The 27923-nt window shown below is 45.3% G+C and overlaps 1 long non-coding RNA gene across 1 annotated transcript in view; it reads left to right on the forward strand.

Moving 5' to 3' along the window:
• The first annotated feature begins 218 nt into the window (after window positions 1-218).
• LOC141146152 (uncharacterized) overlaps window positions 219-27923 on the forward strand; it is a 161214-nt gene continuing 133509 nt past the window's right edge. Inside the window, exon 1 of the long non-coding RNA XR_012244732.1 lies at window positions 219-614. This is a non-coding gene — a long non-coding RNA (uncharacterized lncRNA). The remainder of the gene's footprint in view (window positions 615-27923) is intronic.

Below are 27923 nucleotides of genomic sequence, written 5' to 3' on the forward strand. Positions count from 1 at the left end.
GGAATACTTTCTAGCCAGAATTGCATTTATTTGTCTGAGATAACCAATGCTTTCTTTAACACTGTAAAGACTTAATGCAGCAACTCTATAGGCATATAGGGAGTCTGGAGGTCCATGGTTAAGCACAATACGGGTACCAACTTGTGCTACCAAGGTTTCCCGAACTCACCTGCCTAAACATATGTAAGCATTTTATAGTAAGTCACACTTAAAGCGTTTGTAAAGGTGTTTTTTTTTTTTTTTTAAAATAACAAACATGTTATACTTACCTTCACTGTGCAGCTCGTTCTGCACAGAGTGGCCCCGAACCTCGTCTTCTGGGGTCCCTCGGCGGCTGTTTCAGCTCCTCCCCGCAAGCATTCACCACCTTAATGCGAGCTCCCTCGCACGGTGGTGAGTGCTTGCGGGCGCGCTCCCGTGATACAGCCGGCGGCTATAGCCGCTCGCTGTATCACTCGGCCCCGCCCCCCGGCGCGCCGCGTCATCGGATGTGATTGACAGTAGCGCGAGCCAATGGCTGCGCTGCTTTCAATCCATCCACTGCAGCCAATCAGCGGCCAGGGTGAGCGGACGAACAGATGTCGGGAACGCGAAGCTGACTTTCGAGGCGTCAGGTAAGTAAAACGGGGGGGCTGGGGGCGGCGGTTCTGTCAGAAGTTTTTTCACCTTAATGCATAGAATGCATTAAGGTGAAAAAATTTTTACCTTTACAACCCCTTTAATGACTTGAGATGATTGACACGTGTGGATGACTGGGATATGGCTGAGCTCATGGGCATGCGTTTTTAAGTGACAACGTTGTCAGTTTTTACCTTATGCAATCTCCTATTGTTTATGCTTTCCTTTCAATGATTAAAATGTTTTTCTACTAATTGTTCTAATAAAGTTATATCAGGTTAAACCGCAGTTTGTTCCTTTTCCTTCACTGAAGGTAAGGACACCTTGGGTCCTATCCCCACTCCCCTTTTATTTTGACTACTTCTCCTGTTCTGACAAGGAACACCACCCTATTAGGTGAGGCGGTAACCTGTTACCTGAATTGACTAACGATATTGGTCATCAGGACCCTGCCCATTGCGTTTTTTTATTACGATCTGTAGGCATTCCTCTGAGTTTACTCCATATTCTAGCTTTATCCTCATACTGATGGAATTTTATGATTACATCTCGGGGCACATCCTCTTTCAGAGCCGGGGGTTTTCTCACCCTGTGAACTCGATCAATCTTTAAATCATCTCCTTCTCCTCTACCTAGAACTGAGTTAAATATTTTTTTCATTTTTTTCTCTAAGTCTTCTCCATTCTGTTCAGGTAGTGCTCTGATCCTTAAGTTTTGGCGTCTATTTTGATTTTCTTGGTCTTTCAGCTTATATAAGATATCCCTATGGTCAGTTTGCAGTTTCCTTACTTGCAATTTTAATTCCAAAATTTCTTGGGTTTGTTTTTCTCTTTTTCCCTCTGCTTCTTCTACTCTTCTCAACAGATGACCCATATCCGCTCTTACATTAGAAATCTCACTTTTAGTAGAATTTTCCAGTTTAGCAAACATTTCCATCATTTCCATTTTAGTTGGCATTTGAGATATATTCCTTTGTTCTTCCATACTACTTCCAATATCCTACTTTCCATTCCAATATCTTCCCTGGTTTTATCTCCTTGGTCCCCCTTTTGTTTTGCCAACTCTTTCTTTTTCTCTTTTGCCCCTAGCTGTTTTTTTTCCAATCCTGGACTTTTGGGGTTCAACTCCTTTGTTGTGCTTGAGTTTAAGCTCTCTTTTGGGGTCTTGGGTTCCTTCACTCTGATTCAGACTTCTCATATTCACTTTTATTGCTTTCTTTCTTCCCAAATTAATCTCCTTTCAAGTGGGCATATCAGGGAATATTTGACTTTACCCAGCCCCCACCCGGGAGTATGCGACTTTTACCCAACTCTTAATTAGGAAGGATACTCTTAAACACAGTCCTTGTTCCCCCTCCTCCCCTCTGTCCCGAAAGGGAATTCACATTTATCATGCGGTCACCTATATTTAACCCGTTAATATGACTTTGCGGCCTGTTAGAGGGGGAGTACTTTATAGATGCATTCAACCAGTAGAGGGTTTCCAAAAAGAGTGAGTCCATTAGACTGCAATGCAAGGACCATACAACATCAAGAGGCAAGAGCATAGGACTCGCACTATGGCAGAGCAGAAAATAAATCCAGATACACCGGTCAATCTTCCAATCTAAATAGTGACCTGGCAGCAATATGATACAGCAGATATTAGATCCAGAGTCTCAGGTAGCAATCTGGGGCAATCAAGGGAAGGGCAGCAAGCATATGGCAGCGATTGAGGACAGCAGACAACAAGCCACCTGGCCGCAAGGCTAATGATATACAATAGAAAGTCTCGGAGTCTCTGGGCAGCAATAAGACACACACTATTAAAAAGTTTAAAATCGATTTTACCTGGGGACAGTTGATTCACCCATTTACCTTCCGGGAGCTACCTTTAATCCTCCGGGGGGGCTCTCACCCCTCCTCCAGGTGTTTCTGGATGCCGTGTATTGCTCCCAGAGCGTACTCCTCCGCTCACCTCGCATATGCCGATCCCCCTTCCAGACTGCTCCGATCCACCGCTCAGAATCTGTGGGTCACAGCGGCTATCATCCACAGGGCCTTGCAGTCTCTCACCCCGCTCGGCTGCTGCTGGTTCAGCAGAGCTCTCTCCATGCACCCTCACAGGCGCCGCCGTCAGGCCCCTTCCCTAGAGCGTGCGGGTCATGTCTGCATCATGCCCCAAGTCAAGCTTCTCTCTGAAAAAGTTTCTAACCTTCTGAGGGCTTTTGTTATCGTGTTCAGGTTTCTGTGTTTTTGCAACGTGAACTGCGATAGGTCAGCATAAAATTGCAGATTGGTGTAAGGTGCAGGAATTTGGTCTTTTTGTCTTGACACTGCCATCAATCTCTCTTTAGATAGAAATTCAGTCTCATTATGACCTCTCTAGGGTTATTCTCAGAAAGGTAGGAGGGTTTAGGTAGCCGGTGTATTCTATCAATTGTAAAGTCCAGCTCTGACATGTCGGGGAGGATTGTGGCAAAGAGTTGGGAAACATAGCTACGCAGGTCATGCTGCTGTACAGATTCTGGGATTCCCCTTATCTTTACATTATTCCTCCTGGCCCTGTACTCCATGTCTGCCATTTTGGGTTTTAGCGCCTCAATTTTCTTCATCCCTTTCATCATTAGCATCCACCAGGTCATTGATTGCTACAGCATATTCCCCCATCTTGTTCTCAACATATGATACTCTCTCAAAGACAGAGCCCAGGTCTTTTCTAAACTTATGCATACAAGATACCATATCTGAATGTAGAGAGCTTCTCAAGGAGACTAGCATCTCTTTAAGAACAGTATCTAAGACTGGCTGATTGTGGGAAACGCTTCAATTGAGTCTGGCATCTCCCTGGTGTCCTCCCTGGTATCGTCCCCTGATATAACGGGCTCACCTCATCATCCATTGCATCTGTCCAGAATCTGGACTTCTCAGGGCTCCCAGATGAGGGTGTGGGTGGTGAAGAGTTGGGAGATTTAGGAGGGCTGCTTCTTTTTGGGGGTTTCCCTTGCTGGGCTGGCTGGAATTGAGTTCCGGAAGCTGGCGTGGATGTGGCGCCCGTGCCATTTTGCCTGGGCTCTGGAAGGAAAATACTCCGTCAGCTTCTGGGGATGATTCCCTTGTTTCTTGTGCCTGGGCATTTCAGCAGTTGTTCCTGCCAACTTGGGGGGATAAAACGCCGTATTTCGGTGGTTGTTTAATGCAGCGTTTCACAACTCCAGTCCTGAGGGCGCCCCAACAGATCATGTTTTCAGGATTTCCCTCAGATGAAACGGCTGTGGTAATTACTAAGGTTGTGAAACTGATCAAATCACCTGTGCAAAATAATGGTAAGCCTGAAAACATGACCTTTTGGGGTGCCTTGAGGACTGGAGATGAGAAACACTGGTTTAATGCACGGATGGGTTGCTTTGAGTCGCCAAAGTCCTGCTGATACTGGAGATCCGCTCTCAGGCGTCCAAAGGCGCACACTCACATTCATCTGGTGAGTGGCCATTTCTATTAGGTGGTGGTGTAGGCACGATAAGGGTGGAAGTTGAAGCACTGAACCAAGAAATAGGGACACTAGAAAGAGTTGATCACTCACTAAGGACATTTATAGTGACCCTGATATATATATAAAACATTTTTTTTGCACAATATATAAAAAATTGTTTGCACATTGTATTTTTCGAAAGAAGGATATATGTACTGGTGTTTTGTTATATATTTTTTTGGTACATTTGTTTGGCACAGTGCACTTTGACCAATGTTTTGAATTTTGTGGGAGTAATTGGCTGATACCACACATGAATTCCTGCTAGGTTGGTTCCACAAAAGGTTTCTCTGCAGGAAAGGATATATTTTTTTATATTTTTTCACTTTTTTTTTGCACTAGCACTTTGTTGATGGGTGATAATATTGTGTGAAAATATTTGTATTGGTGTATTAGTTGAAGTAGATAGCAATAGGAATAATTATTGGTGAGGATTCTCACAAGAAATAGGGCACATAAATATTTAAAATTTTTAAAATATTTTTATGTTTTTTGGCACATTAAGAAGTGGTACGATATAAATTAACTAAAAAGTTAGCGCAATCCATCCAACGGTTATAAATAGCATAGAATGTATCTATGACAGGGATTGTATACAACGTTCTTTAGCACTGTTGTCTATGGACCTTTTGGTGACATACCAGTCTTATCTATGCATTGAGATTAGTTTTTTGGCAGGTTCTGGCAGTTTAGTTTTACCGCTCCCTCTCTGTCTCTTTGTTATCTCTCCTTCCTAGTTATCGTTCCCAGCTGCACAACCCCTGCCTGAGGGACCATTGACAGGTTCCTTTCCTGTGGGCTGTGATACTTAAAATCCATAGGCTGAACTAGACCTCCACACACGCCATCCACTAACAAATGTTAATTCTAGTCTTGCCTGAATACTCCCTGTGGTGCCATTCACCATATCTCAGTAGGTTGCTCATTTCAACATGGGGTGTACTATGCTTATTATGTCTGTTAAAATGATGTCTTGCACCATAAACTATGGTATGTTTTACTTTATTTTTTGTTACTTATTAGAATTTAAAATTCTCCTATATAAATACCCCTGATAAAAGGACTTTGAACCTGAAACGCGTTGGATACCGGAAAGCTTTTCCTAGGTGTTGGCTACCGGAAAGTGTTTTCGGCTACTGGAGAGAGACCACTCTATATATGTACTTTTGTACTCTACTGCAAGATATTGTATTATGTGTGTTTGTGTCTTATGTTTATGACTGTTTTAGCAATAATCGTGTGATGATTTTGTAGTTTCTATTTGTACCAATAAAATTATTTTTTACATAATCTATTAGTGTGGTTGCCAATTTAAAGTCCCAATTTGGGGGTATCCAAAAATCATTCTATATATACACAGGGATGTGGCAAACTCACTATTATTTCTGATATGGTATAAACATTTATGAAGTGTCTGTGTTACATCTCAATAAAGTTAATTTTATAAAAAAAAAAAAAAGAAGGGTGTGATCCACCGAGCTTAGCGCATTATCACAGCACTGATCTCAGCCAGATCACACAGCACACCAGCCGCTGTGCTGCAGTGCAGAGATTGATGTGGTCCAGCAGTAAGAATTAGGCTTTAAAGTGTATGTAAACCTAATAACTAAAATCCCATATAAGCATCATCAACATGTTAATGGAGTTTCAGAAGTAACCACTTCAGTACCACGCTATAGCCAAAAGATGGCTACAGCGCCGTACTATAGTTCTGCCATCCCTTCAGAATGCATGAGCCAGTGATGTCACCGGCTGCATCTACAGTAAATATCTCCTAAACGGCGCATGTTTAGGAGATATTTACAGTACCTATAGGTAAACCTTATTATAGGTTTACCTATAGGTATAATTCATGCATGGGAGTTTACTCCCACTTTAAGGTTAACCTGTTAAAGTGGAATTCAAGCTTATACCTAGCTAGCCTTAAAACTGTCCCCTCCCCCCCAACATCTATGCTAACTAACCTGTGTATATACTTACCTCTTCTCAACCCAGTCTGGTCATGTGATCTCCTGTGACAGACAGTGGTGGCTGCAGGGAAGAGAAGGGAGCACTCCGACAACAGCTGGTAAAATCTTAAGGGGTGACGTCACCCACAGGCTTCAATGGCCCATTCGTTGTCAGTGCTCCCTCATCTCCCCTGCAGCTGCGTTGGCTGACGGGAGCCAGATCACGTGACCAGAGCGGCCTGAAAATAGGTAAGTGTATACATCTTTCTTACACAGGTTGGTAAGCATAGGTGTTAGAAGCAGGGAGGGGACCATTTTAAGGCTAGTTATGTGTAAGCTGGAATTTAAATTTCTGAACTATACTGCTTCCAGGACAGCTGCGAGCATGGGCTACCCACTGTTTATATAGTCTATGGTAATTAGAAAGAACAAATTTATTCATACTTGAACTTTCATTTACCAAATTTCATGCTCGTTGATAAACCTAGAATAGGCAATCCAAAAGTCATTCTTGCCAGCAATGTACAATGACTACACCTGCTGTTCATCGTGTGTATTGCCACAGAGTTTTCAGCTAACAAGACAAACTCCATGAAACTCGGTAACTCTTTTGAGCAGCATCATTTTAATGCAGCAGTGAACATACAGGAGTTTTTACGTTAGGTAAGTACAGTGAGTAACCATACACAATAGGTTTTCGGTTTACTGATCTGGCCAGATCTAGCCTGTCGGATCTGGAAGTGAAGTAAAGAAAAGTCAGGGGGGCATATTGTCAACGCACCTTCGTTTTTATCCGCATGGTTTTATGACGTTAAAACAGCTCTTATTTTTACCAGTCACCTTAATTATTTCTTTGTATGTCATGGCCTTGGAGAAATGCAAATTTTTGTACTGGATCTTTATATTTTAATGCAGACATACTGTACATTCATGTAGACTGAATTATTATGAACTTGAAGTGCTTGAACAAAACAGAACCTTCATGAATATTATTGACTATGAATTTTATGAACTACAAACTGCAGTGATGAGGTACCCCTCTACATGGCTGCTGATAAGGGGGTACCACCAGTCCTGTGCGGGGCCCGTGCACACAGGGGGCCCGGGCAGCAGGGAGAATCAGATGTGGGCAGGACAGGGAGGATGATTGGTGTGGCTGGAGGGGGGGGGGCAATTACAGGAACAATTCTCTGCGTGTCTCTCCCTGCAGCAGCTGAAAGCTAGTTTCTACCCCTCTCCTTCTGGCCTGCTTTCAGCTGCTGCATGGAGAGACACACAGGGCATCTTTACTGTTAATGCAACCCCACTGCACTGATCATCCTCTCTGTCCTACCAACATTTGATTCCCTCTGCTGTGTGTGCCACCCCCTCCCGAGCGCTGCCAGCTTACCTCCCCTGGGAACACGGAGGGAGGCGGGTTCAGAATAGAGAGCTGGGGAACGGGTTGGTAAATATGTAATTTACCGCCCCCTTCCTTTTCTAAATGAAGATCGGCACTGTGTTCATTTATAACTGAAGCATAGTAAACTGTGTTCACACGCAAAACTTTACATAGTTACATAGTAGGTGAGGTTGAAAAAAGACACAAGTCCATCAAGTCCAATGTATGTGTGTGATTATGTGTCAGTATTACATTATATATCCCTGTATGTTGCGGTCATTCAGGTGATTATCTAATAGTTTCTTGAAGCTATCAATGCTCCCCGCTGAGACCACCGCCTGTGGAAGGGAATTCCACATCCTTGCCACTCTTACTGTAAAGAACCCTCTACGTAGTTTAAGGTTAAACCTCTTTTCTTCTAATTTTAATGAGTGGCCGCGAGTCTTGTTAAACTCTCTTCTGCGAAAAAGTTTTATTTCTATTGTAGGGTCACCAGTATGGTATTTGTATATTGAAATCATATCCCTTCTCAAGCGTCTCTTCTCCAGAGAGAATAAATTCAGTGCAAGAACAATTGATACAATTTTATCTTTTAGATTTAGCAGGAATTTTGTAAGTTATGTTATGTTTGTGTCCACTAATAAAGATTTTAGTGTATTTTTAATGAAAAATAGGATTTTAAAAACAGCTTACCTGTAAAATCCTTTTCTTTGAAGTACATCAGGGGACACAGAGCCATAGTAGTTACTATGTGGGTTATAGGCTACCTTCAGGTGATGGACACTGGCACGCCCTGAGACAAAAATTCCACTCCCTATATAACCCCTCCCACTACTGGGAGTACCTCAGTTTTGTAGCAAAGCAATACACGTGTATAACAAGAAGGAAGGGATCTCTGTGTCTCCTAATGTACTTCAAAGAAAATTATTTTACTGGTAAGCTTTTTTAAAAATCCTATTTTCTTTTCATACATCAGGGGACACAGAGCCATAGTAGTTACTATGTGGGATGTCCCATAGCAATGTCCATGGGCGTAACTACCACCATAGCGACCCATGCGGGCGCTATGGGGCCTGCAGCCGAGTGGGGCCCAGTGAGGATACGAGCACCGCCGGCACAGTCTCCCAGCCAGGGGAAGAGAGAGGAAAGGAAGAGGCGAGCTGTCCGTATCAGCAGAGAGCTGAATTGCCCGATGTAAGAGCTTTCATTTAGAACTTCCAGTGTTCCCGGGGCTCACGTCATATAGCTCCACCTTTTGGCCCAGTGCCTTTGATAGACAGAACGCTGATCCAATGCGGGACATGTGACGTTATCAAAGGTGTCGGGCCAAGAGGTGGGGCTATGTGACAATGAGCCCCGGGAAGACAGGAAATTCAAATGAAAGCTATTACAGCGGGCAATCCCGCTCTCTGCTGATCCGAGTGGCTTGCCTCTTCCTCTGCATAGGTGGGGCTGTATGGGGCACAGGCAGGCCAGGCTGTATTAGGCACAGGTCACGCTGTATGGGGCACAGGTCACGCTGTATGGGGCACAGGTCATGCTGTATGGGGCACAGGTCACGCTGTATTGGGCACAGGTCACGCTGCATTGAGCACAGGTCATGCTGTATGTGGCACAGGTCATGCTGCATTGACACTAGGGCAGCTGTGGGGGGGGGGCTGTTGTTTGTAGGGGGGCCCCATACAACATTTTGCTATGGGGCCCTGCTATTTCTAGTTACGCCCCTGGCAATGTCAACTGAAGGGAGGGAGACACAACAAAAGTAGGGCACCAAGAGACTAGAGGACTTATACTGCAGCCTGCAGTACACTGCACCCAAAGGTGATATCCTCATGACCTTTTACATCTACTTGATAGAATCTGGTAAATGTATGGATTCAAGACCAAGTTGCAGCCTTGCAGATGTGAGCCATGGAGGCTTGGTGATGATGCACTGCCCAAGAAGCACTAACAGACCTGGTGGAGTGCGCTTTAATACGAAAAGGAGGGTTTTCCCTCTTTAAACCATAATCTTGAATAATCACTTGACGAATCCATTTAGAAATGTCCTCTTTTAGGATCGTCTGGCAACACAAACAAATCATCTGTTTTACGAATTTGAGCAGTCGCTTTTAAATAGACCTTGACCACTCTCACCACATCAAGAGAATGTAGTGACTTTTCTTCCACAGAACGAGGTTGTGGAAAAAATGAAGGCAGAACAATATCCTGGTTTAAATGAAAACCTGACACTACCGTCGGTAGAAAATTAGGATGAGGCCGCAATACAACCTTATCCTTATGAATAATCAAATATGGCTCTTTACAGGAAAGAGCAGCCAACTCTGATACACTCCTTGCAGAAGATATGGCAACCAAGAAAACTATTTCCCTCATCAAGAGGATAAAGGGAATATCTTGTTCAAAAGGCTGTTTTTGTACAGCCTACAGGACTAAATTTAAGTCCCAAGGGTTCAGGGTTGACTTAACTGGGGGATTAATCCGCGTTACCCCCTGGATAAGGTTACGAACCAGAGGGTCTGAAGCAAGTGGTCGTTGAAAAAACACCGATAAGGCTGACACCTGGCCCTTGATAGTGCTCAAGGCTAGCTTCATTACTGATCCCATCTGTAGGAACTCAAGGATCCTACCTATGATATATTTCCTTGCCAACCCCTGGATTCACACCAGGAGACATATGCCTTCCAGACTCTATAATATATGATTCTGGAGGCCGGCTTTCTAGCATTAACCAAGGTAGAAACTACTGAAGCTGACAGGCCACGGTCCTTTAGAATGTGGGTCTCAATAGCCAAACGTTTAGGGTTTGTAAGGTAGAATGGAACACCGGACCTTGCGAGAGAGGGTCTGGCCACAGGGGTAGGGTCCAAGAGTCCCCTACCACCATCCTTATGATCTCGGCAAAGAGCAAACCAAGATCTCCTGGGCCATGCTGGGACCACCAGAATCACCTCCTTTCCATCTTGCTTGATCCTGCATAGGAGACACGGAAGCAGCAGAACAGGAGGGAATGCATGGATCAGAGAAAACTGATCCCATGGAAAGACCAAGGCATCTGTTCCGTATACCATCGGATCCCTTGTCCTTGACACAAAGTTGTCGATCTTGTTGTTGAACCTGGATGCAAACAGATCCACGTCCGGAACTCCCCATTTTTGCCATATTGACAAAAAGATGTCGGGGTGAAGGGACCATTCTCCCGGGAACAATTGTTGGTGACTCAAGTAGTCCGCCTGCCAATTCCCCATCCCTGGAATGAAAACTGCTGATAGGCAAGGGATGTTGTTTTCTGCCCAAGACAGAATATGATTCACCTCTCTCTGGGCCGCACGACTTCTCGTGCCCCCTTGGTGATTGATAAAAGCCACAGATGTGGCATTGTCGGATTGGATCCTGACAGGATAATTTCGTAGTCTGAGCATCCAGGCCTTTAGGGTCAGGCGTACTCCCCGAATCTCTAGAATATTGATGGGCAAGGTCATCTCTGATTTGGACCACTTTCCTTGGACAGACGCTTCTTCCAGGACTGCTTCTCAGCCCAAAAGGGTTATTACTACTTTCCAGGTAACCGATAGAAAGGATTTTTCTTTTTGAAGATTTTTGGGTATTAACCACCAATTGAGACTCTGATGCACTTTGGCGGATAAATGCATCGGGAAGTCCAGAGTTTGGACCTTCTTGTTCCAAGTTGGCAGGATACTGTTTTGCAGCAGTCTTGAATGAAACTGCGCATAAGGAACGGCCTCGAAAGAAGCCACCATTTTTCCCAATAAACTCATGCAAAGATGAATAGAATTCTTCTTTGTTTTGACTAACCGAATCAATTCCTTTAAGGAACCGATTATTTTCTGGGGCAAAAATACCCTTTTCTGGACTGTATTTATGATCAGCCCTAAGTACTGCAATCTCCTTGATGGTTTTAAAGAGGATTTTTCTAGGTTGAGGATCCAACCTAAAGTATTCCAGGTAGCTGACTGCGGTGACCAGACTTTGGTTTAAACGGGCTACCAATTGATCTGTCAAGAGTAGATCGTCTAAGTAGGCTAGTATCGTTATACTTTGAGCCCCTAACCTGGCTAAAGGAGGAGTCAGGATCTTTATAAACACTAGAGGTGCAGTAGCTAGCCCGAAAAGGTAGAGCTACAAACTGGAAATAAAGATTTTCTACCTTGAAGCGTAGAAATTTCTGGTGAGCGGTGAAAAGTTTAGATCTTTGAGATCCAGAATGTCCATTTGGATTTAACCAAACCCCAACCTCTGCTCTTACATGGGGACCACCATGACCACTTTTGCCCAAAAAAATGGTCCAATACTTGAGAGAAAGACTTCTTTTTTCTGAATCTTTAGGAATGTTTTGATCTGAGAAAAAAATGAGGAGATGAGAACTCTTGGAACTCCAGCTTGTACCTTGGAGCTATTGAGGAAGTCCCCTATTCATCTTCCTGTCAGATCCTTGAGAACTGCAGAAGAATTCCCCCTATTGAGCGAGCGGGGCGCCTCCTCATAAGGAGGCTTCAGTATCTTGTAGTTTTCCTCCCCCAAGACCTCTTTTGTCCCTGGGGTTAATTCTGAGGATTACCTTTTGACGGTGGAAGCCATCGTGACAACCTGGAGCCTGATGCCCCTGGCACAAAAGAAGGAGCTTTAAAAATGAAAATATATTTACTCCTTTACTTAAATGGCAAAGGGGGATACTTTACCCACTAGAATTTCTTTGGTTGAATTATCCAAACATTCTCAAATAGCTGTTTCACCACAAAAGGAAGACTAGCCAGGAGCTTCTGTATGGTGAAAGGAAGTTTATCCTCCACTGACATGCCTTCCCGCACTCATGCGTTTAGCTGTTTGTGTTAGCAACAATGTGCACAGAGCCGTGTATAGCACCTGGTATTCCCAGGCGGTCTCTCATACAGGTACTAACTAGGCCTGACCCTGCTTAGCCTCTGAAATCAGATGAGATCGAGCACTTTCAGGGTGATGTGGCCGTGGGCATCTCAGCAGTTGTGCGTTTGGCTAGTTTATAAAGCAAGCACCTGCATGAGGACCTTGTGGGGTTCTACAATAAAAACTCACAAAGCAATTATTGCAAATATAAAGCTGTCAGATCTGTCAGTGCAGGCTGCTCAACCTGCCAGAGAAAAAAAAAAGTGTTTTTTTTTTTTTTAACAGGAGTTCCAACACTTTATCCTTTGGATGCCTAAGCATTTGAGCATTGTCTGCTGAACAAAAGCTCTTATTCGCAGAGGATATAGCAGCGTTAATTGCTTCTATACTCTACTTAGTGAATTTCCTCCACCATAGGATAAAGTGTAAAAAACTTTTTTAGGAGGAAAAATAATGTTTACCTGGGAGATCCTCTCAGATACAAAAAAGCTTTTCCAGCAATAATGGACAGGAAAAGGCATGCACAGTTTGAGGAGGCTTTAGCGAACTCAAACACTCAGTTAAGGGAGCATAAATGTGGAGCAGACCATACAGCAAGAAATTGCACCATCAATCTTATGATTGAAACCAGCTGATTCTCCCACAGTTGACAATTCAGAAGAGGAGTCATCAGCCTCACCACAAGGGATTCGTCTTCTCCAGCCCCTAGTTCCTCAGTTTGAGGGTCCTGGGCAATGGAAGAGAACCTGTGCGAATAAAGTCGCTAAACTTTTTTTTTTTTAAACCCATCATGGCTGAGGGAAAAAAGATCTTTTGGTAAAATACACAGGGGCTGCAGTGTTGAAAACAGTTGCAAACATTTCATGGCCCCGATGCTCATTCTGACCAGCCACTCCCTCTCAGGGGAGGATGCCATTTGTAGAGATGAGTAGGCTTTCCAGAGCTTTGAGGGGGACCCTTTTATCCCTATTTTGGGGGTGTTTTAACCCCCTTCTGACCGATGCACAAAGCAGAGGTACTATCAGAAGAAATCACATCCACTGCTTGAGCAATAGTCCAGCCACTGCCGCTACTATTAATGCTCAGCCTCATGCAAATAGTAAATGTGTTAAGCAGGCAGCACAAATGGAGTTTTTTTTTTTTTTAAAACACACTCCCGCGTTGGAGGACGCCAACACCGCGCTAAGCCTCGCCCCCATCTCGCATCGCGCCCCTCTCCTTTCTCTTTCAAAAAGAGCTTTCCCGCGCAAGCACGGGCCTCCGATCCAACAGGATCGGCTTGTGAGTGAGGGAGGGATGGCGTGGAGGAGACTAAAGAAAGAAAACGGCATTAACAACATTTACTTTAAAGGAGACAATTCATAATAAAATTTTAAAAATTTATTAGAAAAACTCCACTTACCTTTCCTGCCGCAGGGTTTTCTGTGGTAAACCAACAGAACCAATCTTCAACCTTCACGGTGGGTTCCGTTAAACCTTCAGGAGCCGGGGATCCTCGAGGAAACCCACAATCATGGACCTGCAATAGCACCACCGGCAGTAAACTTTAAGGCCTTAATACCAAAAAGTACTGGATTCCGGGGTCCAGCTCTTTAAAAAGAGAAACATTCACAGGCAAAAAACCTTGTTTCTTCGGATACGAGGCCCGGGTACCATTCCATTCGGCCAGAAAGACACCTTGAATGGATCCATCAGCATAGCTAGCCCCAGCAAGGATTGCTCCAGAGGAGCTCAGCTCAGCACATCTTTACTCAGTGACCAACACCTAGACATTGGCGAAAAAACTGAGGTACTTCCAGTAGTGGGAGGGGTTATATAGGGAGTGCACTTTTTGTCTTAGGGCGTGCCAGTGTCCATCACCTGAAGGTGGCCTATAACCCACATAGTAACTACTATGGCTCTGTATCCCCTGATGTATGAAAATAAATATTGGTTTAATATTTTTGGAGTGGGGAGCCTGTCAGGAAGGCTGTACTGGGCCCCGCGATTTCTAATAGCAGCCCTGCCCACCTACACACTACCTAATGCACTGTTAGTAAAGCAACCGTTCTTAATCATTTATAAAGGGACACGGGGTAATTCTTGAGACAACTGGGTTATACCTCCATCTACAGGAGAATTGATCACTGACAAACAAAAAACATGTATTTTCCCTTATTTCACACTTTTCTTAAGATGACTTTTTGTTCTATTAGGAATCGACCTATGCTGCAGAAATAGAAGAACTCACTTTGCATCTTTTGCAGATAGGCTGATCCACACCAATAACAACAGAGGCCGTACCTGAACTCAACTGGGATGAAGATGCAGGGCCTCCGGGGTGATAGACTCACTTCAGAGAATACTTGACTTGGCCTAAAAGGCTTTTTGCAACCCGCTCTAGCCTCCACCACCATAATGCCCCGTACACACGGTCGGACTTTGTTCGGACATTCCGACAACAAAATCCTAGGATTTTTTCCGACGGATGTTGGCTCAAACTTGTCTTGCATACACACGGTCACACAAAGTTGTCGGAAAATCCGATCGTTCTAAACGCGGTGACGTAAAACACGTACGTTGGGACTATAAACAGGGCAGAGGCCAATAGCTTTCATCTCTTTATTTATTCTGAGCATGCGTGGCACTTTGTCCGTCGGATTTGTGTACACACGATCGGAAATTCCGACAACGGATTTTGTTGTCGGAAAATTTTATAGCCTGCTCTCAAACTTTGTGTCAGAAAATCCGATGGAAAATGTGTGATGGAGCCCACACACGGTCGGAATTTCCGACAACAAGGTCCTATCACACATTTTCGGAAAATCTGATCGTGTGTACGGGGCACGGGGCATATATATATATATATACAGTATATAGACACTAACTTTACGCATTACATCACTACAGAAACAATTTGTCTAAAAGGACCTAACACCCAGTTACACTATTCACTGTTACCATACACTTTTTTGGGACAGAGCCACCTAGTGGAAGATTAGCTAACTGTATCTGCTTACATACTGACATAACTCATTAATTCCTGGAAATACTGTATGTATACCATTTCAGTATACACATATTATGACATGGAATACAAATGTCTTGACTTGAGCAGTCTGCATCTGCATTTTCCAAGGTTAACAGTTGGGTTCCTTTAAGAGCATGTAAAAGCATTCCCAGAACACGTGTTACTGAAACCCATTTTGTACAGTGACTTGCCTAATCCTGCAAAGCTATGATTCCTACCAGGTGTTTTTCTTAGCATTACCCCATGGAGGAGGAGCTGATCAAAAGCAGGCCATTTCCATTGTGGATCCAGCTATTTCTTAACAAGACACGGACTGTGCCTGTTGATGATATTCTCCCTGACAGGTCATTGTAGTCCTCACCCCAAAACCTTGGGTGTTTGGTCCAAAGATGTTTCCGAAGAACCAGGGCCTATCCCAACTGACCATTCAGTTCTCCTAAAATTATGAAATCATGCCTGCTGCCATGTGCTATAGTGTTGACTGGCTTGTGGATGTTATATGACTAATATCCAGAATGGTGTCCTGTCTGTGCACAGGCGGAGGACCCTTTGGCTGAAATTTTGGTTGACAGAACACCAGTGAAAAATCATTTGTTGTGTATACCCGTTGATGGTAAAAGTCTCATTGGCACCCTCCATGACTACATTATCAAGGATGTCACCAGGGATCAGAGCACTCTCTTGCCTTAGAAAAGGAAGGCTTAGCTTTAGGCAGGTAAGGATTCTACCGCTGATACTAAGCAGAGTTCTATTTGTTCCTCTCAGTCTTGCAAATGAAAGCTCAAGAGTTCAATTGCAACCTTAGATTTGTAATTCCAAGCCCTTGGGCAAACCCTTCTTGCAATAAGGGGGAAGCCCCACTTCTTATCGCCAACATTAAACAGGGTTATAAGAGGTTGTTTTTTGGCACAAGAACAGGTCCTGCATAGCTGAAAAAGCTTCAATTAACCTTCAGGAGCCATTTAAAGGCTATTGCACCCTGAAAAACTACCAAAACCACTTTATTTCTCCTTTCCCATTGATTACAATGCATTATGACATAACACCAACATTTCAAGGAAATCTCATGATATCCACAAGTGTTTTGGGGAAATGAAATCTCTCAATTTCACTCATTCCTAGTCATGCATTCCAGCAGTAAAACGTGTGTTTCATACTGCAGCAAACCGCACAGACGTAAAGGGGATCCCACAGAGGTTTCTCTTTTGCTGAGGGAAAAATTACAATGAATATAAATTAAAAAAATAGAGCGCCTGCCCCATGAATGATGCTTATACGCCATATGTTAACATTCTGCAAAAGTGAGATTGCAAAGTATTTTGCACACCAATAATACAATACCCCATAGGGTGCCAAGAATAAAAAAGAACAAATTGCTCTATAATATTGATTGATCAAAGTAGTAAAACTGAGAAGATTAAAATCTGCTTCTACGACATCTGCTAAACACATGGTTCTATTTATGCTACCGTGTATGATTGTGTATAATGGACAAGGCACATGGAACTAAAAGGTTTAATACGGGACATTTTAAAGTAAAACTATAGAAAAATATTAAATGCAGCTATGGTAGGTATTGCTGGAATGAAAATGAAGAGTAAGGTGATCCTGATGATGGTGGCAACTCACCAGCAACAGGATTGCTAGGAGTAAAAGGAAGTCAATCCTACATGCATACATCTATAGCCATTCAGGAACAGGTTACAGACAGACAGCACTCTGGAGAAGATTTGAAGTGAACTTCACTTCAAAGCATGAATGAAGAACAGCAGCAAGACTGGCATTTCAGAGACTTGTACGTCCCCTTTATCAAGGTACAAATGTAATGACCGGAATTGCTTGTAGAGCAAAGAAATCACTCATCTGCTTCTACTGTGTCACTTCCTCACTGACCAGACCAGAAAGGCATTGATCTGTAATGCCCTGTACACACGACCAGTTTTGCCGTCAAAATAAACTCCGAAGGTTTCTCCGACGGAATTCCATTCAAGTGATCTTGCCTACACACGGTCAAACCAAAGTCCGACCAAAGTCCGACCGTCCAGAATGCGGTGACGTACAGCACGTACGCCGGGACTAGAAAAAGGAAGTTCAATAGCCGGTAACCAATAGCTTCCGTCTCGTCCTTGCTTCAGAGCATGCGTCGTTTTTGGTCCGACGGAACAGCATACAGACGAGCGGTTTTCACTATAGGAATTGGTTCCGTCGGAAATATTTAGAACATGTTCCATTTCTAGGTCCGTCAGAATTTTCGAAAACAAAAGTCCAATGAGGCACACACTCGATCGGAATATACAATCAAAAGCTTTCGTCTGACTTTTTCTGTTGGACATTCTGCTCGTGTGTACACGGCTTTACGGTTCATCTGTATGAGAGTGTGACTATGCACTATTTTGGCCAATAAAGCAAATCAGTGTTCTATTTAGTAATCTAGTTGGCTGTCTGTTGCTGCCTTGGGCCTTATAATGCTGATCTACCTTTCTTTGCAGACTCTATATGTAGCTCTACACCCGCAGGAGCCCCTGGTTATTTGGGCCTATTTCCCCCACCCACAGCATGCACAGCCAAGCACACAGCATTCCTCCTTTGGCAAAGAATTGGTCTAGGGGTTTCTTTTAGGGTTTTGATTGGAAAGAGGAACTTGGATAGGGATGGGAAGCAAAGGATTCCCTGAAATGGTAGAACTTCAGGACTGATAGGCTTCTGCCTGCTCTATACAAAAATGCTGGCTGTATTGCACAACTTCGGACTGCACTGTACAGGTGCATCTCAAAAAAATTGACTATCATCACAAAGTTAATTTATTTCAGTAATTCAATAGAAAAAGCAAAACTCATATATTATATAGATTCATTATACACAGAGTGATATATTTTAAGCATTTCTTTCTTTTTGATTTTGATCGTTATGGCTTACAGCCTATGAACACCCAAAATCCAGTATCTCAGAAAATTAGAATATTGTGAAAACAATGAATATTGTAGACTCATGGCGTCACACTCTAATCAGCTACTCAAAACACCTGTAAAGGTTTCCTGAGCCTTTAACTCAGGGGTCTCAAACTGGTGGCCCTCCAGCTGTTGCCAAACTACAATTCCCATGAGGCATTGCAAGGCTGACAGTCACAAGCATGACTCCCTCAGGCAGAGGCATGATGGGATTTGTAGTCCCGCAACAGCTGCAGGGCCACCAGTTTGAGACCCCTGCTTTAACCACTCAAGCCTATTTCTGATACTTGTTTACAAGTTAAAATCAGTATTTTTTGCTAGAAAATTACTTAGAACCCCCAAACATTATACATAATTTTTGAGCAAAGACCCTAGAGAATAATATGGCGGTCATTGCAATATTTTATGTCACAGCAGCGTTTTTTTACAAGCGCAATTTGGGAAAAAATATACTTTTTTGAATTAAAAAATAAGAAAGCAGTAAATTTAGCCCATTTTTTTTGCATATTATGAAAAATGATGTTATGCAGAGTAAATAGATACCTAAAATGTTATGCTTTAAAATTGCGCACCTGTGGAATGGCCACAAACTACGGTACTTAAAAATCTCTATAGGCGACGTTTACATTTTTTTAACGGTTACCAGTTTAGACGAATGAACCCTCCCGCTGCTCGTGATAACTGCATTGGTTGTTATCATAAGAGAGTCGACCGCCGGCTCGGTAGTTATCATAAGAGAGCCTGGCTGCCGGCTCGATTGTTATCATAAGAAAGCCGGGCGCCGGCTTTAAAAAAATGGTACCGGGGTGATGCCTCTGGCTGCAGGCATCACACTGGTACAGCCACTTCAACAAAATGGCCTGTAGGTATGTTATTTTGTGTGAAGTGGTTAAACGGTCTCTAAGTTTGGTTCCGTAGGTTACACAATCATGGGGAAGACTGCTGACTTGACAGTTGTCCAGAAGACAGTCACAAGGAGGGTAAGTCACAAAAGGTCATTGCTAAAGAAGCTGGCTGTTCAGAGTGCTGTATCCAAGCATATTAATGGAAGGTTGAGTGGAAGTCAAAAAGTGTGATAGAAAAAGGTGCACAAGCAACAGGGATTGGGTCCTTTTGGTCATGTATGGATATTAAGGGGAACCCTGCACCCAAATTAAAAAAAGAAAAGGAGTGGGGCCCCCAGGCCCTATATACTCTGGACAGCAGTCTACAGGTGGTCCAAACATAACAGGGACTTTAGGTTTGTTCTTAAGTTGAATCTGTTTGTAATTTGGATCAGGTACATTTTGTAAGTGTAGCTCCAGCCAAAAAATCAATTTTTAAGCTTTTTGGATAACATAGGGAAGGGTTATCACCCCTGTAACATTTGTTTTGCTGTCTGTGCCCCTGTTCAGAAGATTTCACCTCACTTTCTGTCCCAGTGACAATTGGATTTTGAAAATGTGGGGTTATTAGGGAAACAAGGATTGGTGATAAAGCATCAGTGGAGACACCTTTTTCCCATATTAAATCTTACAGGAGAGAATTTCCCTTCCTAGGGGTAGATTTCCTCTCAATTCCTGTTGTCTCCCTCCATTTGTAAGTAGGAGTCGTTTGTAAGTCGGATGTTTGAAAATAGGGGACCGCCTGTTTATACTATACTGCCTGCCCTATATACTCTGCAGAAAATTGGGCCTTAGGTGTTGGTGGTACCAGAACACTGTAAGCCCTCAATTACTCTTGGTGGGCGCTGGAACGGGCCCTGCTGTGAAATATTATATCAAGAATTGTAATTACATGCCCCTGTTGAACAGGGGCAGAAAAATTGGGCTTTTGATGGTGGTGTGGTGGTGGTGCCACAAGATTGTAAGCCCTCACAGTTACTCTTGATGGGTGCAGGAATGGGCCCTGCTGTGAAATATTAGATTACAAATTGTAATTACATGCCCCTGTTAAACAGGGGCAGAAAAATTGGGTCTTAGGCAGTGGTGGTGCCACAACACTGTAACCCCCTCACAGATTCTGTTGTTGAGCGCAGGAACAAGCCCTGCTGTGAAATATTAGCGCAAATAGGGGCAGAAAAATTGGGCCTTAGGCGGTGGTGGTGGCACAACACTGTAAAGCCTCACAGATACTCTTGTTGAGCGCAAGAACGGGCCCTGCTGTGAAATATTACAGCAAAAGTTGTAATTACATGCCCCTGTTAAACAGGGGCAGAAAAATTGGGCCTTAGGCACTGGTGGTGGTGCCACAACACTGCAACCCCTTAAGGATACTCTAGTTGAGCGCAGGAATGAACCCTGCTGTGAAATATTACAGCAAAAATTGTAATTACCTTAGGCACTGGTGGTGGTGCCCTGAAACAAAAATGTTCTTAGAAGCTATCAACATGAACATTGAGAAGGAATAGGATAGTCACTCGGCATAACAGGATAGTATAGTGATGGCGAACCTTGGCACCCCAGATGTTTTGGAACTACATTTCCCATGATGCTCAAGCACTCTGCAATGTAATTGAGCATCATGGGAAATGTAGTTCCAAAACATCTGGGGTGCCAAGGTTCACCATCACTGGGATAGTCACTCAGCATAGGCAGTCTTCAAGGGATCTCACATTCATAGAAAAATTAATCGGTTACATCAGCATCAGTTGCTTGGTAGCTGGTGATCCAAGACTGATTCATTTTTATGAAGGTGAGCCAATCAACTGAGTCTGTGGACAGGCGCACTCTGTGATCGGTTACAAAGCCTCCAGTAGCACCGAATGTGCGTTCAGAAAGAACGCTGGATGCAGGACAGGGCCAGTAGCTCAATTGCATATTGTGCAAGCTCTGGCCAGTGATCCATCCTCAAGGCCCAATAACCCAGTGGATTTTCGGTTGGAAAGGTCTCCAAGTCTGATCTTGCCCCTAGGTATTCCTGCACCATGTAAATCAGACGCTGGCGATGGTTGCTGGAACTCATCAGACCATGGGGCTGCAGACTAAAGAATTGGCTGAACACATCGGTCAGGCGGCCACCTTCTCCAGCACTCCTTCTGTGACTGACCGAAGCCTCAGCAACACGTTGTCCAGGAGGACCAGGAAATTGTAACCTCTCAGGCTCTGGAAACGCATTGCACAAACCTTTCTGCAAGGCCTCCCGTTTCATCCTCTGCTCCCTTTGCGAAAGCTGGATAAATTCCGCAACCTTACCCTTGTAACGTGGATCAAGAAGGGTTGCCAGCCAGTAATGATCCCTCTCCTTGATACCACAAATCCGAGGGTCCTTTCGCAGGCTTTGCAGGATCAGGGAGGCCATGCAGCGAAGGTTTGCTGAGGCAGTCTATCTGGAGTCCTCTGGGTCACTAAGGATGACATGATCCGCAGCCACCTCCTCCCAGCCACATACAAGTCCATGGGTTTCTGGGGACTGAAAACGATCCCTTGAAGACTGCTGCTGATGCTGAGTGCCAGGCTCCACCTCCATGCTGACACAATCCTCATCCTCCTCCTCCTCTTCCTGTGTGATCGGCGGGCCCGCAGGAATACTGTCTGGATAAAGGGGGCCTTGAGAGGTAAGGAAGTCCTCCTTTTCGTCCCTCTGTTTTGCCTCAAGTGCCCTGTCCATTATTCCACAAAGCGTGTGCTCCAACAGGAAGACAAGAGGGACAGTATCACTGATGCATGCACTGTCACTGCTCACCATCGTGGCCTCCTCAAATGGTGACAGGACAGTGCATCCATCCTTGATCAGTTGCCACTGGTGTGGCGAAAAAAAGCCAAGCTCCCCTGACCCTGTCCTGGTGCCATACTCACACAGGTACTCATTGATGGCCCTCTGCTGCATGTGCAGCCACTGCAGCATTGCCAACGTTGAGTTCCACCTGGTGGGCATGTCACAAATGAGGCAGTTCTTGGGCAGGTTGCATTCCTTTTGAAGGTCAGCCAGCCGAGTACTGACATTATATGACTGGCGGAAATGCCCACAGACTTTCCTGGCCTGCCTCAGGAGATCCTGTAAGCCCGGGTACCTGCACAAGAACCACTGCACCACCAAATTAAGGACGTGAGCCAAACAGGTAACATGGGTCAAGTGTCCCTGTCGGAGGGTGGAGAGGAGGTTGGTGCCATTGTCGCGAACCACCATTCCTGGCTGAAGCTGGCGTGGCGTCAACCACCTCTGAGTCTGCCCCTGCAGAGCTGACATAATCTCTGCCCCAGTGTGGGTCCTGTCCCCTAAGCAAAGCAACTTTTTTCCTTAGTGCTTGTGTAGCCCCTTGAACGTCTACGAAGCACCGGAAGAGGCCATAGAGAAAGAAGAAGAGGAGGGGGTGGAGGAGAGAGGTGTTGCAGAATCAACACTACTAGCATTTTGGAGGCGAGGTGGCGGAACAAGCTCCAACAATACTGCACCCTGTCCTGCATCCCTCCCAGCTGCCAGCAGAGTTACCCAGTGCGCCGTGAAAGAAAGGTAACATCCCTGTCCATGCCTGCTGGACCATGAGTCAGCGGTAATATGCACCTTACCGCTGACTGCCCTGTCCAACGAGACCAAGAAATTGCCTTCCACATACTGGTAGAGAGCTGGAATGGTCTTCTGTGAAAAGAAATGGTATTTGGGAACTTGCCACTGAGGTATCGCACATTCCACAAATTCACGAAAGGGGGCAGAGTCTACCAGCTAAAAAGGCAGCAGTTAGAGTGCTAGCAAATTAGCCAAGCTAGCATTCAGCCGCTGAGCATGTGGATGCCTGGGACTGAATTTCTTTTGACGGTTTAGCAACTGGGGTAGGGAAATTTGCCTGCTACAATCGGATGTTGGTGTAGCGATAGCAGATTGCCCGCAAGTACTTGGCACACCTAATTCTACACCTTCATTCCTCTCAGTGCAGGTTTCTGAGAGGACTGAAGGTATAGTGGGGTTGGAGATCCCAGCTGATGAGGAGCAAGGAGAGGTCCGCCTTGTTATTTGGTGTGGGTCTTTTAAGTACTGTTGGCAACGGACTGCATGGGAGGTCGACATGTCTGGTCAAGTATGTGGTGCCCAAGCGGCTGCTGTTTTGGACACGCTTAATACGCTTCAGACATATGTTGCAAACAGCAACGGTGTGATCTGCTGCACACGTATCAAAAAAGGCCCACACCAAAGAACTTTTCAATATACACGTAGAGTTAGCAGCGCCCTGCACATGCGGAGCTCTGCGGTGTGATGCAGTCGGGTGGCTGCCCTTAAGCTGGCCCCTGGAGGGCATCCTGCCTTTGGGGAATTGAGAAGGATCAGAGTTCAGATTGGCTGAACCTCCCCTTCAGCAGAAATCAGGTGACCAACTACCTAGGCCTTCACAATTGTGGCCCGGAAATTGTACACTCAAACAATACCTGTAGGCTGAAGGTTACAACTTACAGATACAATTAGTCTCTAAAAGTTGATTGAGGAAAGCTCACTGCTGAATGTGCAATTGGATGCTCGCTGCCTGGAACCCACATAAGCAGGCTTCATTTATTGTTACATTCCCAAATTATAGGACATGATTTCTTTTTCCAAGCAGCCCAAAACAAAAGCAGGAAAACAGTTACAAAACTTTTAATTTAAAATATTTATTTATTAATTTTGTCATGGCTGCAGTTCTGCTTTAATGCTAGTTCCAGGATCCAAACATGATAATAGCTGAAACCAAGCATCCAATGGTGGAAAGCAATAGAACTAAAGTAGAACTGCTCAAAGTGTCTGGACAATGCCCCAGTCCTGAAGTCTGAAGAGGTCCTTTTTAATGTGTCTTGCACACGTGCGCCTGTGCCCCTGCAACATAAATTCTGCCATGTTTCCTCCACCTGGAAAGTCCATGTGCTACGTACAGCCGCTCATAGACATGAATGGTTGTGAACAGCTCTACTATGCATCTATTTTTTGCATATTTAGGCAGGTGCCTCTCCATTGCAGGTGGCACTCGACCGCAGCACCATTGCAGAGGGAAAGGAAGTCAAGAGGAACATGGTTACTCTATCGTTTCCGGGGTCACTGGGGGAGTGATCCTATTGGATGCTGGCACTCCATGTAACTCTGGCAGCCATCTTGGATTGGGCAGAGTCTATTTAAGACTCTGGCTTCTAGGCTTGGTGCACATGTTGTGTGTGGGTAGTAAAAGGACAGGTCACCCGTCTGTCCCAGATAGCAAGGATACCTTGCCATAAATTTGTGGCAGTGTTGAATTGTTAGTCTGATAACGTGCTGCACATTTTCACTGGCAAGTTGTACACTTGCAGAGCACTTGAAGCAGTGCTGTTTCTTGGCCTAGGCCGACAAGGCCCAGGCGTAGGGCGGCACTTTGCGGGGGGCGGCATCCCCGCACGAAAAAAAGCCCCCCTCTGCCGAGTCCTGGCTCCCGCACACAAACCGTTCCAGCTACAGACCTCCAGGCAGGTGGCTTACTGCAGCCTGTAGTGGCGAAAGAGCGGCATGACTTGTCCGGAGAGGGAGGGCGGGGACTAGCAGCGTGACTTGGCCGGGGAGGTAGGGCGGGGATTAGCGGCCAGTGATTGGCAACTGACGGAGGCTCCGCCTAACCTCCTCCGTGACATCTAGGCTCAGCGCAGGTGTACTCACCCCGCTGTCTACTGTCACTAGTAAACACAGAAGCCTCAGTTCTGTGCTTATTAGTGACAGCCCTGAGCGCATCTCTCCCGCTGGCGTCCACTTGCCTGGTGCTGTGTGATCATGGGCAGGAGTACGGGGCGGGGCATTACTTCAGACGTCCAGATGGCCTGATGATCCTGGCAAGTGAAAAGAGTTGCAGCCACACCGCGTGGATAAAGCCAGAAAGAAGGGGGTATCTTATGCAAAGCTGAGGAGATATAGAGGGAGCTGAGTTAAAGAGATGCAAAGCTTAGCTGTTGGGGGTTGCAGAGATAAGCTGTAGGAAAAGGTGCAAAGGTGAGTTGTGGCCAGGGGTGCAGAGGTTAGCTGTAAAAAGAGGTAAGTGTGAAGAAGTGAGCTGTGGTCATTGAAGGGGGAGGCGTGCATAGGTGAATTGCAGAAGCATGGGGGGCGCAGAAGTGAATAACAGACATGAGGTGAAGAGGTGAGTTGCAGAAAGAGGGCGCAGGGGTGAGTCGCAGAAAGAGGGCGAAGGGGTGAGTCACAGAAAGAGGGCGCAGGGGAGAGTCGCAGAAAGAGGGCGCAGGGCAGAGTCGCAGAAAGAGGGCGCAGGGGAGAGTCGCAGAAAGAGGGCGCAGAGGTGAGTTGTTCACAGGCGGTGCAGATGTGAGTTGCCAGAGAGTGTGGGTGTGTAGATGTGAGTTGGAAAAGGGTGGGGGGGGTGCAGAGGTGGGTTGTGCATGTGTGGGAATGAAGAGGTGGGTTGTGGATGGGTGGGAATGAAGAGGTGGGTTGTGGATGGGTGGGTGTGCAGATATGAGTTATGGACATGGGGTGCAGGTGAGTTGTGGATTGGGGTGTAGTAGTAAGTTGTGGGTGCAAAGGTGAGTTGTGGCTGGGGGTGCAGAGATGAGTTGCGGATAGGAGTTCAGAAGTGAGTTGTAGATGGGAGTGCAGAGGTGAGTTTTGGATGGGGGGCAGAAGTGAGCTGCGAACAATTTTAGACGGGGGTGCCGAAGCAAGTAGTGGTTGGGGGTGCAGTCAGTGCTGTTTCTTGGCTAAGGCCCAGACCAGCACTTTTCAGGGGGGGGGGGGGGGGGGGGCGACGTCCCAGCACGAAAAAAGCCCCCCCTCCCAAGTTCTGGCTCCCCCAGACAAATTGTCCCCAGCTACAGCCCCCAACTGGCAGCGGGCGGCTTACTGTAACCTGTAGCTGCGCTGTTTTCTGGTGGTGACATGACCGGGGAGGGAGCACTTAAAGCAACTGATGGAGGCTCCACCTACCCTCCTCTGTGGCATCTATCGCAACTTCCTCCTGCCCGGGCTCTGTGTTTACGATTGGAGAGAGGAGGATGAGGGGAACCACCAGGACAGCCAGATACGATTCTTATACCTCTTGTGCACTTTTTTTTCTGTTCGATAAGCTGCACTAATGGGACTGTATTGATGGGCACTGATAAGCTGCACTAATGGGACTGTATTGATGGGCACTGATAAGCTGCACTGATAAGGCTGCACTTATGGGACTGTAGTGATGGGCACTGATAAGGCGGCACTGGTGGGACTGCACTGATGGCACTGTACTGATGGGCACTGAAAATAATAGATACATTTGAAATGGTATACAAAACAACAAAACATACAAGTAGGCCCTTGGTACCCACAGAGAGGAAGAGGTGGAGCTCTGAGTGGAAAAGGTGGAGCCTAAAGAGGAAGGGGTGGGGTTTAAAGATGACAGGGCGGGTCTTAAACAGGAAAGGTGTGGCCCTGACAGGAAGGGGTGGGTCATAATTTAATTAGGGGGTGCACGAGTTTAGTCAGGCCTAGGGCAGCACGAAACCTAAATACACCACTGACTTGAAGCACAAGTTCCAGTTGACACTTTTCCAATTTATAGCAAATTTGTGTGGCAAGTCTCTAGCTAGAGCAAAGTTGCAGTGGTGAGTCTACAGCAAGAGCTCTGCAAGTCTACAGCAAGAAAATTCAGCCACAGTGACCCCTGTAGTGGGATGACTATTGCACAACATAACTGAACCAAAACTTGCAGCAGACTGCAGCAGAAAGTTGATCTGGAGTCATGCAATGCGGACTTGCCGCAATTGTGCAACAAACTTGCGAAGCCTGGCAAGTCTAGCAATAATTTAGCAGTTAATTTTTTAAAATTGCAGCACAATTGCTTGCTATCTGGGGTCAGGGACAGTGATTAGCAGCATGGAGAGGCTCCAGACAAGTAGGGAAAGAGCAGGGACACGCCATCCTTCCTGGAAGCCTCGATGTTTGGGCTTGGACTGGCCAGGCCGCATTCTACCCCTCAAGACAGACGCTGTTGGTGCACCCAAGATCTACTGTTTTACTCTTGGCTGCAACATTCTGTGAGTTCGCCCAGTTGGGTTGCCTTCCTGCTAAGTAGTTGTGCTTTACTGAACTTTAACTTCAATACAGTTCTGTTACTGCAACTGGACTCTGGATGTTTACTGCCGCTGCACCTCCCCACACATCCATACACTATACTTGTTTCTATAATTAAGCAGTTGGAATCACCACACATCCATTGGCGCTCTCCCAAGGTGACAAGGATCCTTATGGTGATGGTCCACACATCACCATTCTAGCAACATTCATATGGAAACATGGAAGTAAACACACTGCGTAGCATAAAAAAGCTTCTTACCAAATGTATTAAAATTAGAAATGAACTTACATCACGGATTAAAATATTGCCCAAAACAAAAAATATCCTTTCGCTGGCAGATACTACAAAACACCCGTGCTTCCAGGAATGTAGGAATGTGATATCAGTACGCAGCTCCACCCTATGCCTTTCGTCATAGGTGACGTCTTCCAGGGCACTGATGCCATGCTATGTCATCATCTTGTATACTAAAATGACCGCAACCAAGCCTCAATATGAGCTGCAACCAAGCCTCGATTTAGATTTTGCTCCACCACATAACCAAGCCTCAATTTAACTAAATTCTACAAACGTCACTAGTCATGTCAAACTCTTAATGAGATAAAGGTTAGTTCTTTGATGTTTAAGGCTTCAGAAATGAAGCATGCACCAATCA

Source organism: Aquarana catesbeiana, linkage group LG05 (genome assembly GCF_042186555.1).
Source record: "Aquarana catesbeiana isolate 2022-GZ linkage group LG05, ASM4218655v1, whole genome shotgun sequence".
NCBI lineage: Eukaryota > Metazoa > Chordata > Amphibia > Anura > Ranidae > Aquarana > Aquarana catesbeiana.